The sequence below is a fragment of the Drosophila suzukii genome, unplaced genomic scaffold (genome assembly GCF_043229965.1).
Source record: "Drosophila suzukii unplaced genomic scaffold, CBGP_Dsuzu_IsoJpt1.0 scf_33, whole genome shotgun sequence".
In the NCBI taxonomy this organism is placed as follows: Eukaryota; Metazoa; Arthropoda; class Insecta; order Diptera; family Drosophilidae; genus Drosophila; species Drosophila suzukii.
In genome coordinates, this window is record NW_027255920.1 from 79,154 (window position 1) to 93,116 (window position 13,963).

At 40.4% G+C, this 13,963-nt stretch overlaps 1 long non-coding RNA gene across 1 annotated transcript in view; it reads right to left on the bottom strand.

Moving 5' to 3' along the window:
• Positions 1–3,247: 3,247 nt before the first annotated feature.
• The window catches only part of LOC118878801 (uncharacterized), a 60,279-nt gene continuing 49,563 nt past the window's right edge, over positions 3,248–13,963 (bottom strand). The window contains exons 3-4 of the long non-coding RNA XR_010655363.2: positions 3,711–3,896; positions 3,248–3,653 (exon numbers count right to left, since the gene is read on the bottom strand). This is a non-coding gene — a long non-coding RNA (uncharacterized lncRNA). The remainder of the gene's footprint in view (positions 3,654–3,710; positions 3,897–13,963) is intronic.

Genomic DNA, 13,963 nt, shown 5'->3' on the forward strand with positions numbered 1-13,963 from the left:
TGTCTGTCTGTCTGTCTGTCTGTCTGTCTGTCTGTCTGTCTGTCTGTCTGTCTGTCTGTCTGTCTGTCTGTCTGTCTGTCTGTCTGTCTGTCTGTCTGTCTGTCTGTCTGTCTGTCTGTCTGTCTGTCTGTCTGTCTGTCTGTCTGTCTGTCTGTCTGTCTGTCTGTCTGTCTGTCTGTCTGTCTGTCTGTCTGTCTGTCTGTCTGTCTGTCTGTCTGTCTGTCTGTCTGTCTGTCTGTCTGTCTGTCTGTCTGTCTGTCTGTCTGTCTGTCTGTCTGTCTGTCTGTCTGTCTGTCTGTCTGTCTGTCTGTCTGTCTGTCTGTCTGTCTGTCTGTCTGTCTGTCTGTCTGTCTGTCTGTCTGTCTGTCTGTCTGTCTGTCTGTCTGTCTGTCTGTCTGTCTGTCTGTCTGTCTGTCTGTCTGTCTGTCTGTCTGTCTGTCTGTCTGTCTGTCTGTCTGTCTGTCTGTCTGTCTGTCTGTCTGTCTGTCTGTCTGTCTGTCTGTCTGTCTGTCTGTCTGTCTGTCTGTCTGTCTGTCTGTCTGTCTGTCTGTCTGTCTGTCTGTCTGTCTGTCTGTCTGTCTGTCTGTCTGTCTGTCTGTCTGTCTGTCTGTCTGTCTGTCTGTCTGTCTGTCTGTCTGTCTGTCTGTCTGTCTGTCTGTCTGTCTGTCTGTCTGTCTGTCTGTCTGTCTGTCTGTCTGTCTGTCTGTCTGTCTGTCTGTCTGTCTGTCTGTCTGTCTGTCTGTCTGTCTGTCTGTCTGTCTGTCTGTCTGTCTGTCTGTCTGTCTGTCTGTCTGTCTGTCTGTCTGTCTGTCTGTCTGTCTGTCTGTCTGTCTGTCTGTCTGTCTGTCTGTCTGTCTGTCTGTCTGTCTGTCTGTCTGTCTGTCTGTCTGTCTGTCTGTCTGTCTGTCTGTCTGTCTGTCTGTCTGTCTGTCTGTCTGTCTGTCTGTCTGTCTGTCTGTCTGTCTGTCTGTCTGTCTGTCTGTCTGTCTGTCTGTCTGTCTGTCTGTCTGTCTGTCTGTCTGTCTGTCTGTCTGTCTGTCTGTCTGTCTGTCTGTCTGTCTGTCTGTCTGTCTGTCTGTCTGTCTGTCTGTCTGTCTGTCTGTCTGTCTGTCTGTCTGTCTGTCTGTCTGTCTGTCTGTCTGTCTGTCTGTCTGTCTGTCTGTCTGTCTGTCTGTCTGTGAACAGAAGCTGCGCTCTCCAGGATCACTCCTTTCGACACACCGCTTCCTGTCCCTTGCTCTGTCCCGAATGGTCCCACTAGGTTTTCTGCTCAGCCCGCGCGGACAGTCAAGGCTGAACGCCAGGAAGCTGCTTCGCGCTTATACGCCTAGTGTAAGCGAACGTTCCACCCTAGCCTCACCCTTCTACTTATTGTCCGGGACGTTTCCGCGTGGCTCGCTCTGTGATGCGTGGCTGTCGTGATGTGGTGGCTGGCTTTCTGCTGACACTATCTTGGCACTGCTTCTGGCGGTGCTGGCTGCGCGGCCGAACGTCTGTCTGTCTGTCTGTCTGTCTGTCTGTCTGTCTGTCTGTCTGTCTGTCTGTCTGTCTGTCTGTCTGTCTGTCTGTCTGTCTGTCTGTCTGTCTGTCTGTCTGTCTGTCTGTCTGTCTGTCTGTCTGTCTGTCTGTCTGTCTGTCTGTCTGTCTGTCTGTCTGTCTGTCTGTCTGTCTGTCTGTCTGTCTGTGAACAGAAGCTGCGCTCTCCAGGATCACTCCTTTCGACACACCGCTTCCTGTCCCTTGCTCTGTCCCGAATGGTCCCACTAGGTTTTCTGCTCAGCCCGCGCGGACAGTCAAGGCTGAACGCCAGGAAGCTGCCTCGCGCTTATACGCCTAGTGTAAGCGAACGTTCCACCCTAGCCTCACCCTTCTACTTATTGTCCGGGACGTTTCCGCGTGGCTCGCTCTGTGATGCGTGGCTGTCGTGATGTGGTGGCTGGCTTTCTGCTGACACTATCTTGGCACTGCTTCTGGCGGTGCTGGCTGCGCGGCCGAACGTAGAGTTGTCTTTGGTACTCGGGGTTTGGGCGTACGCCGATCCGGGACTACACGGATCGGAACCGTAGGGCTCTCCTGGACAACTCCACTCGAGTCCGTACCGATCGACCGCTCTGCCTTCTGGCTTCTTATACTTGGGATTCGGAAACGCCGCTCCTGGACCTCACGTGTCGAAACCGTAGGGCTCCCCTGGATAACTCCACTCGAGACCGTACCGATTGACTGCTCTCCCTTCTGGCTTGTTATACTCGTTATTCTCCAGGCGTAACGCCAGGACTTAGTTGATAGGGTTAAACCGACCGCCTTTACCTAGCCTTGTGATGCCCTCTGGACCTCAGCTACCTGCGTCTCAGTTCGGAGATCCCTGGTATCCCAATCCCACGCGTCTGGACGTAGCAATTTTGCACCTCGTAGGCTCCCACGGCGCCGCTTTTCCGACGACTCGACTTGATGTTGCTCCCTTGTAGATCATTTGGTTGACTGACTGTTCACTATGGTATCTGATTGGTCTTGACGGATTGACTCCTCGTGATCGACTGATCCAGCTGCCAGCGCTCTGTGGCCTTATTTAGGGCCTCCGGGAACCGTTAGTTCCCTTTTGCGCTCTGCCCGCTGAATCTCTCCACTCCGGGGCCAAAGTCCGTGACTCCTGCTTTACCCACTTGTCCTTCGCGTACCGCTTCCAACCGATGTTCTGCCCACTGCTGCTGTCCCGCTGGTTCCCGTGATGCTTGTAGCACGCCTGTGTGCCACTCCACTGCCGAGATGTGGCACTTCTTCTCCCGGTCCAAAGTTCACGGCAGAGTTCAAAGTCCGGTGGAGTTCCGTTATCCCCTTTCTCACACGGTACTCTTTCTCTGCCCGCCAAGTCTCCACTCTCTCATTATTCGCTCCTTGGTCTCCAAACTCTCTTGTTCTCCATCCTTGGTCTCCAAACTCTCTTGTACCCCGTCCTTGGTTTCCTCGCCGCGCCGTTATGACGCGAACTCGCCGCGTATCTGGTAAGCAGCCGGCCATCTGTTGATGCTGCTGCTTAGATTTGTGGGGAGTTATTCAACTCCTCACAATAGTTTATGGGGTCGAAAACGCCTTCTTCTACCTGTTAAATACTTTTCGACGAGCCTAGTATACCCTTTTACTCTACGATTAACGGGTATATTTAGATTATAAGAAAATGAATTAATAATAGTACGGACTATTAAGTTGACTATATATTTTGTACCCGGTCGGAAAAATGTTGACTGCGGTTCAAAATGATGACCAAACTTATTTTTCCTGTTGTGACACATTTAGAAAGTACATTATCGAATTCGAAAAAAATTTTATAGCATTGAATAGAGCGAAACCACTTAAAGTAGGAAGTTTATAGGGCTTGACGATGCCACCCCTAACGTAAGTCTCTCTTGTGTTCGGAACGGCAATCTTTTCTTCAGGTCATAGTTTTCAGGGGTGAGGACCGTCTCTTAGACGATTACTATTGATAATTTAAATTCTTACTATAATAAAGCCAATCTGCAACCGGAGCAACTGCAATTCCGCATTTAAATATGTCCTGCTGTGTACCGAGAACCATTGACGTAACATATCCTCCGTATCCCCAACCCCACATACCAACTCTAGTTTCATCTAAATAACCAACAGTATCAAGCAAATACCTAAAAATATATAAATTATGTTAAAACCATTCTACAAAGCATGATTTAAGTACTTACTTCAACACAGATATTTGATCTAATACTTCTACTCCTCCTATATGACGGTATAGTGCCTTTTTACTTTGTCCCTTTGAGCCTCTGACATCTAAACGGATATATACAACATCATTTCTTGATGACATGTATGTACCCCAGTCAATTTTAAACTTTTCGGATACTGATTCTGAACCAGGACGACCATTTCTGAAAAAGAATATATTTAACATATGATTTTTTGTTGATTTTGGAGACGAATAAAGTAAACATATTTTAAAGTTGAATTGTAAGTCCCAAAAAGTCCGGGCTCAGGACGTGCAAGTGTGATAAATTCTTGTAAGTTAAATATTATAACAAAACATGACTTCCATGATAATTTATGCAATAAGATTAGTTTTGGACTTTTTCGAACCGATACTACTAAATGTATATGCTTTGCAAGTTACGTTTTAGGCTGGAGAATCACAAACCAAATGCATTTTTTAAACCATGTTTTAGTCTGTGGTCACAGGCATTTATACACAGAGAAAATAATGCCGTTCTCAAGTGGAGTAATTGTATTCTCAATTTGAGGATGTACTCAGTTTAAGTACAAAATTTGTGGCAAAAACTCAAGTTAAGAAAAGCTGCACTCGTTTTAAGAAAAAGAGCTTGAATTGATCACTGTACTGAAACAAACTTGCGCTGCGCAGGAATCTCAGGAATCTGCGTGCCTAATCCCAGTATTGTAACTCTCATAGTTTCCGAGATCTCAGCGTTCATACGGACAGACGGACATGGCTAGATCGACTCGGCTAGTGATCCTGATCAAAAATATATATACTTTATGGGGTCGGAAACGCTTCCTTCTGCCTGTTACATACTTTCCGACGAATCTAGTAAACCCTTTTACTCTACGAGTAACGGGTATAACAAACAGTTCATAAGGATAGATTAAAAACGTTTATTTCATAATTGCATTTAGCATGGCCATGCTTTAGAAATACTTCTTCTTTTAATACGAATATTATTCCCAATTTTATTCTCTTTGTATAATAAAAATAAAAATAAAAACAAATAAAAAAAAAGATTAAAAAAAAATAATTATTCCTTTAAGCAAAATATACTAACAAAATAACTTCATAATATTACGTTATTTTTCAAAAGGAGGGAGATGTAGTATGCACATATATTGAATAACTACTGTACCTAGAGTACTTGAAGCAAACACACTGTAACACTTTGTTGCAGTGTTCACATAAACAAAGGCACGGTCAAAAACCCAAGTTGCCGAAACATGAGTCGATCGGCGCGCTCACAGAAAGTGCAAGTGTCAGCATTCTGTTGCACACGCCGGCCGCTCAGCCAAACTCAAGTACATACATATACCCTCGCGCTCCAGCTAAAGGGTGCACAATTAAATACACTAATATACATAAGATATACATAGCCGTCTCTCTGCCATCCAACTGTAGGCAGCGCAGCTACGGGACTTAGGCTTACTTAGAACCTAAGGAGAATTGTAAAGTCAGAAACAACTTGACGTTGGAAGCGGCACTAATGCTGCTCCAGATTTTGAATAAAGATTTTAAATAAAGATTTACAATAACAAATAACAGATGTCTACTCTATATGGGGACAGGATTTTAAATAAGGAATTACAATAACAAATAAAAAATGACATTACTCTACATGGCGACCGTGACATTGGTCCGAAGGACCTGGATATGGACCTCACAAGATAAGAAGGCAGCAAACGGCAACAACAAAAGCAACAAACGGCAACAACGGCGACAACGGCAACAACGGCAGCAACGACAGCATACATTACAAAAACAAGAACCATGAGAAGAAACGCAGTGAGTAGAGAGTGATGTGTGCCAAAAGAAGTGGCGTGGTAAAAAGATTGAAAGCCAGAAAGGCTCAACTACTGAAGCTGCTCAACAGCGGCAAGGCAATAAAATGGAACGACTCGGTAAAAATACGTGCCGAAGTTGAATACTTAAAAAATTTGCTATCAGTACGTAAGAATCAGACCACAGCCACAGACACATCCACCTACCCTGTAATCCCAAATATTGCCAAAAATAAAAACACATTGCCTCCTCCAGAAAAAGTTGCCATCCCAAAGCTGAAGAAGACGTGCCCGGATGACTGCGAGAGACCACTGTACTCCCCCTTCTGCGAGTACACCTGTGTAGCCAGCACCGGTGCCCCACCATGAGGTACAGCCTGTGCAGCAAGCCAGCGTTGCAAAAAATTTTTTATTGCACTGCGATGCATATTTTTTCATTTATTTTATATAAACAAATGTTAAAATTGAGCGACATAAAAGTTGCCCGATTAGAGTATGGCCTGAAAACCATACACAAAATAGGCAGGAAATTATATGTCAAATATAATAATAAATAAAATATTATATGTCAAATATAATAAAAAAGTCAAATCAAAATTAATCATATCAAACTAGTTGTTAATGAATAACATTAACAACATTTACGAATTAATTCAAAAATCTAAAGTATTTGACAGACCAAGATATATATTAAGAATACCAACCCCAAAGATGGGTTTAATATATACAAAAACAGTGGATTCCACTGCAAATGTTATTAATAAGGTAGAGTCAAACACCATTGACTTAGAATTAATTCATACATTGCTAATAATAATTGTTGTTATAATGTGCGCAAACTGTTTCCATAAGAAAAAATATATGAGCCAGGCAAATGTTCTGGACAAAATTTAAAAATTTTGGCACAAACAATATAAAAATATTGATGTATTACAATTTTAAAAATTAAAGAAAATGGAATAAAATAAAACTAAATAAATAAAAATAAATTAATTAAAAATGGCTACTCTAAAAGCAATTAGAGACACATATGATAGGGACATTCATTTTAAAGAAAGTTGCACCAACTTCAGTAAGCATTTATGAATTAGAAAATTTATATATTGAAACATTTAATTTAGATGCCTCTCCACTAATTCATTGCACAAGCACCCAAAAGGGAATTGTCCTATCCACCATCCCAGGGGTACAAGTTAGATTAGTAGTAGACGAACACCCAATACTAGGTAGAACAATAGTAATGATGGTCTTTAAGAAATAATTCATCTCCACAATATATTGGAATGGAATGAATTATATAAGCAGATAACATAAAAGTTGACTTTGACAAATCATATAAGTCACTTACTCAAAACAGGCCAATTCAAAAAAATACCATTAAAAAACATGTGGAAATTCTAGTAAAATGCTTTAATGAAGCACGAATACTAATATATGGCCAGAGGGAAAAATTAAATCAAGATCATTGGTCCCAAGTATCAAAATTTTTGATCAGACTACGATCTAATTTAATATCAATTAAACAAAAGTTTAAGTTGGACATATCAGTACCAACTATACTTAACACTTTCCTAGCAGTTGAAACTGGTGATGAATCGGAATCAACAAAACAAACTGACATTGACCAAATAGAATCAGAAGACCTTACAGAAACAAATCCTAAAATAGAAGAGCAAGATTTAAATAATCTTACTATTCCAGCTGTTTTAATGTCAGATCTGGATAATTCTACAGATTCTGATGATAGTTCAAGCATAATAGAAAATAAAATAAGAAACAATATCACAATGGCACAATCTAATATTGATTACATTAATACAGCATCCAAGCTTATACCAGTTTTCGATGGTAAAGCTAAAAACTTAACAAGTTTTATGGATGCATTAGAAATAATAGAATCAATAAAAGGCGAACACGAACAATTAGCAGTTTCCATTATAAAAACAAAGCTAAAAGGTGTCGCCAGAAATCTAATCGGAAATGAAACAACAATAGCTGAAGTCATTTCCAGATTAAACAAGGAAGAACGCTATAGTCGAGTACCTCGACTATCAGATACCCGTTACTCAAAGGGAAATGGAGATATGCAAGCAGCAAAGCGAAATTAAAATGCGCCACCTACCGGCGGTAGACAGATTTAAGCGTTATGGGCGTTAGAGTGGGCGTGTCAGAATTATTTTTGGATCAATCGATAGGTATTGACGACACCAATACATTTCAGTTAAAATTTTTTATCTAGCATGCAAATTGTGGGCGTCACAGGTTTTCGCGGTTTGTGGGCGTTTAAGTGGGCGTGGCTAACTTTTTTTAGGTCAATCGATAGGTTTTGATGAGAACAATACATTTCAGTTAAAATTTTCTATCTAGCATCAAAACTGTAGGAGTTACAGTTTTGGCGGTTTGTGGGCGTTAGAGTGGGCGTGGCAGTCTACTGAAACAAACTTGCGCTGCGTAAGAAGCTCAGGAATCTGTACGCCAAATCTCAATAGCCTAGCTCTCATAGTTTCCGAGATCTCAGCGTTCATCCGGACGGACAGACAGACGGACAGACGGACAGACGGTCAGACGGACAGACGGACAGACGGACAGACGGACATGGCTAGATCGACTCGGCTAGTGATCCTGATCAAGAATATATATACTTTATGGGGTCGGAAACGCTTCCTTCTGCCTGTTACATACTTTCCGACGAATCTAGTATACCCTTTTACTCTACGAGTAACGGGTATAAAAACAACGTCAAGGCGAAACTGTAGAAGTGTTGTCAGCAAAACTGCTAAACCTATAACAACAATAAAACTGCCATCCAGTACACACAAGAGGTTGAGCAGATGACTTAATCTTTAGAAGGTGCATTTATAACAGATGGCTTATCCCTAGAGTTAGCCAGAGGTTATTCCACTCGGCATGCAGTGAAAGCAATGACTAAAAAGTGCACAATCGATAATGTAAAAACTATCATGCAAGCTGGTACCTTCAATACAATGAATGAGGCCATATCCAAATTTGTAAACAGTTGCACAGAAGCAACCGGACAGCCAAACACTGTCCTATATTACAAAAATTACCCGCAGCGCGGTGGAAATCGCGGACGAGGTAAAGATCGAGGTAATAATCGAGGTAACTATAACAATACCAGATATTATCAGAATAACGTATATAATCAAAACAATGGTTATAACAGAAATAACAATAACCAAAATAACAATTATTACAGAAACAACAACCGTGGTAGAAACACCAGCGGCGGAAACAGCCGTGGGGGAAACAACAACATCCACAATAACAATGTTAGAGTAGCACAAACAAATTCGGGAAACTCCCAACCACCTTTAGATACACGACAGTAAACAACATCAAAATTCACACTCTAAATCTCAGTAAAAATACATTTGTCACTTTCATGAACGTAGCAACAGGAAAAGAATTAGTTCTCTTACTAGACACAGGTGCGGAAATATCCTTATTGAAGGAAAATTCCGATAATTTTCAAAACATTCAAGATAATCACATCATAAACATACAGGGTATAAGTCAGGAAGTTACCAAATCAAAAGGCATAACTTCTATTGAAATTCAAACTTCTAAGTACATAATTCAACATGATTTCCATATCGTAAATATGCAATTCGCTATTTTATGTGATGGAATACTAGGAATAGATTTTATCAAAAGATACAACTGTCAATTAGGCCATCTGAAGACTGGCTTATAATAAGACCAAATAACCTAAAACATCCAATTAATGTTCCAATAGCATACAGTTATAGCAACAACTCCCTAATTCTGCCAGCAAGATCCCAAGTCGTCCGAAAAATCGAAATAAATTCAGAAGAAGACAGTGTATTGATTCCGAATCAAGAAATTCAGCATGGTATCTATATCGCAAATACCATAGCAACAGTCCAAAATGCATATATAAGATTACTAAATACTACAAACACAGATCAAGTAGTCTATACCAAAAATATTCATCATGAACTACTTTCAAACTACGAAATAGTAAAAACGGACTTAGAAGACAGACAAAAAATTGTATTATCCCAACTTGCAAAAAACTTCCCGCCTCAATTCAATGAACAACTTACAGCATTATGCACCCAGTATAGTGATGTGTTCGGACTAGAAACCGAATCGATCACTACCAATAATTTTTATAAACAAAAGCTGAGATTTATTGATGATGATCCCGTATATATAAAAAACAAGGAAGAACGCTATAGTCGAGTACCTCGACTATCAGATACCCGTTACTCAGCTAAATGGAGATATGCAAGCAGCAAAGCGAGATTAAAATGCGCCACCTACCGGCGGTAGACAGATTTAAGCGTTATGGGCGTTAGAGTGGGCGTGGCAAATTTATTTTTGGATAAATCGATAGGTATTGACGATACCAATACATTTCAGTTAAAATTTTTTATGTAGCATGCAAATTGTGGGCGTCACAGGTTTTCGCGGTTTGTGGGCGTTTAAGTGGGCGTGGCAAACTTTTTTTAGGTCAATCGATAGGTATTGATGAGAACAATATATTTCAGTTAAAATTTTTTATCTAGCATCAAAACTGTTGGAGTTACAGTTTTGGGCGGTTTGTGGGAGTTAGAGTGGGCGTGGCAGTCTACTGAAACAAACTTGCGCTGCGTAAGAAGCTCAGGAATCTGTACGTCAAATCTCAATAGCCTAGCTCTCATAGTTTCCGAGATCTCAGCGTTCATCCGGACAGACAGACGGACAGACGGACAGACGGACAGACGGACATGGCTAGATCGACTCGGCTAGTGATCCTGATCAAGAATATATATACTTTATGGGGTCGGAAACGCTTCCTTCTGCCTGTTACATACTTTCCGACGAATCTAGTATACCCTTTTACTCTACGAGTAACGGGTATAATTATAGAAATCCTCATAGTCAATAAGACGGAATTCAAAAACAAGTCCAAAAACTCATCATTGATGAAATAGTGGAACCCTCTGTATCACCTTATAATAGCCCACTTTTGTTAGTACCAAAAAAGTCACTTCCAAATTCGTCGTCAATCGTCAAATTAATAAAAAACTCTTGTCTGATAAATTTCCACTCCCTAGAATCGATGATATTTTAGATCAACTAGGTAGAGCAAAATATTTCTCATGCCTTGACTTAACTTCAGGTTTTCATCAAATTGAACTGGAAAAAAGTTCACGGGATATAACATCTTTTTCAACAAACAATGGTTCGTACCGCTTCACGCGATTACCATTCGGTTTAAAAATAGCGCCAAACTCTTTTCAGAGAATGATGACTATAGCTTTCTCTGGACTAGAACTTTCGCAAGCATTTCTTTATATGGATGACTTAATAGTCATAGGTTGTTCCGAAAAACGTATGCTCAAGAACTTAACTGATGTTTTCGAGAAATGTAGGAAACACAACTTGAAAAATGTTTATTTTTCATGCATGAAGTCACTTTCTTAGGACATAAATGCACAGATAAAGGAATCTTGCCCGACGACAAAAAATATCCAGTCCCACATGATGCGGACAGCGCTAGAAAATTCATTGCATTTTGCAATTATTACCGACGTTTTATAAAGAATTTTGCTGAATACTCCCGTCACTTAAGAGATTATGTAAGAAATATGTAAAATTCGAATGGACAACACAATGTCAAAACGCCTTCAAACATCTTAAATCAGCATTAATAAATCCCACTCTGTTGCAATACCCAGATTTTAGCAAAGAATTTTGCATAATCACAGATTATAGCAAATACGCTTGTGGAGCAGTCATAACTCAAAACAAAAATGGACTACAGCTTCCAGTGGCATACGCATGAAGATCCTTTACGAAAGGTGAAAGCAACAAGAGCACTACAGAACAATAATTAGCATCCATTCATTGGGCAATAACACACAGAAAACAGACCATAGAGCCCTTACATACTTATTTTCAATGGTAAATCCCAGTTCCAAACTAACACGAATGAGACTTGACGGTAGAGTATCTAAAGGGTAAAGGTAACTATGTAGCCGATGCGCTCTCTAGAATAACCATCACAGACTTAAAAAATATACGAACAAGCAATACAATTCTGAAAGTCACTACCAGAAACCAAAGTAGACAAAAATCCTGCGCAGGAAAAGATCAAATAGAATTGCAGAAGCAATCTATAGAAAAAGCTTTAAAGCCCAACGTATATGAAAATGTGTTTATTTAAGCACGGAAAGAAAATTACAGCAAGTTATGATGTTAGCGATTTGTATACTAATGGAACCATTGACTTAGGTCAATTCTTTCAAAGGCTTGAAAAGCAGGCCGGTATTCACAAAGTCAGCCAACTCAAAGTGGCAACATGGGAAAATATCTTTGAAAATGTTTCAATTGATAATTTAAAAAATGATGGGCAATAATATATTGAAATCATTGAGAGTAGCGCTACTCAACCCGGTGACCGTAATCAAAAATAATAAAGAAAAAGAAGCTATATTGTCTACATTCCATGATGATCCAATACAAGGTGGTCATACAGGCATTACAAAAACCTTGGCCAAGGTCCAGAGACACTATTACTGGAAAAATATGTCCAAAGACATAAAAGAGTACATAAAGAAATGTCTTAAATGCCAAAAGTCGTAAACGACTAAACATACTAAGACCCCACTAACTATAACCGAAACTCCACAAAGAGCTTTTGATATAGTAATTGTAGATACTATTGGTCCACTTCCAAAATCTAATAATGGAAACGAATACGCAGTAACACTCATCTGCAAAAGCTATATGAAGATTTTATTCTAAAGTTCGGTCCAATGAAGACATTCATTACGGACATGGGAACAGAATATAAAAATTCAATTATTGAAGATCTATGTAAATACTTACATATTAAAAACATAACTTCAACTGCACACCACCACCAGACTGTAGGTACCGTGGAGCGCAGCCACAGAACACTCAATGAGTTCATTCGTTTATACATCTCAGTTGACAAAACAGATTGGGATGTATGGCTACGATACTTCGTCTATTGTTTTAATACAACCCCATCTATGGCACATGACTATTGTCCATATGAGCTAGTTTTCGGTAAAACTTTAAATCTACCAAAACACTTTAATAGCATAGATAAAATAAAACCCCTTTATAATATAGAAGATTATGCTAAGGAATCCAAATTTAGATTAGAACAGGCAATTAAGATTCCTAGACTAATGCTAGAATCTCATAAGTTAAAACAGAAAATTAGTTACGACAAAACTAGTTTAGATTTCGATTTAAAAATAAGAGATCAGGTTTTATTGAAAAATGAAACAGGTCATACGTTAGATTATAAATATACCGGTCCGTATAAAGTAACGGAAATAGGAGAAAGAAATAACATTATAATAACGAATAATGAGAACAAAAAACAAGGAAGAACGCTATAGTCGAGTACCTCGACTATCAGATACCCGTTACTCAGCTAAAGGGACCAAAGGGAAATGGAGATATGCAAGCAGCAAAGCGAGATTAAAATGCGCCACGCAACGGCGATAGACAGATTTAAACGTTATGGGCGTTAGAGTGGGCGTGGCAATTTTTTTTTGGATCAATCGATAGGTATTGACGAGACCAACACATTTCAGTTACAATTTTTATCTAGCATGAAAATTGTGGGCGTCACAGACTTGGGCGGCTTGTGGGCGTTAGAGTGGGCGTGGCATATTCGCGTGACAAACTTGCGCTGCGTATAAGGCTACGGAATCTAAATCTGAAATCTTAATTCTCTATCTTTGATAGTTTCCGAGATATCCACGTGCATAATTACGATTTTTTGAAGTTTGTGGGCAGTTTATGGGCGTTAGGGTGGGCGTGGCAAACTTTTTTTTGGGTCAATCGATAGGTATTGATAAGAACATTACATTTCAGTTAAAATTTTTAGTCTAGCATCAAAACTGTAGGAGCCACAGTTTTGGGCGGATTGTGGGCGTTAGAGCGGGCGTGGCACTGTACTGAAACAAACTTGCGCTGCGTAAGAAGCTCAGGAATCTGCACGCCAAATCTCAATAGCCTAGCTCCCATAGTTTCCGAGATCTCAGCGTTCATCCGGACAGACAGACGGACAGACGGACAGACGGACAGACGGACAGACGGACAGACGGACAGACGGACATGGCTAGATCGACTCGGCTAGTGATCCTGATCAAGAATATATATACTTTATGGGGTCGGAAACGCTTCCTTCTGCCTGTTACATACTTTCCGACGAATCTAGTATACCCTTTTACTCTACGAGTAACGGGTATAACAAGGAAGAACGCTATAGTCGAGTACCTCGACTATTAGATACCCGTTACTCAGCTAAATAAAAATATGCAAGTAGCAAAGCGAGATTAAAATGCGCCACCTACCGGCGGTATACAGATTTAAGCGTTATGGGCGTTAGAGTGGGCGTGGCAAACTTTTTTTTGGGTCAATCGAT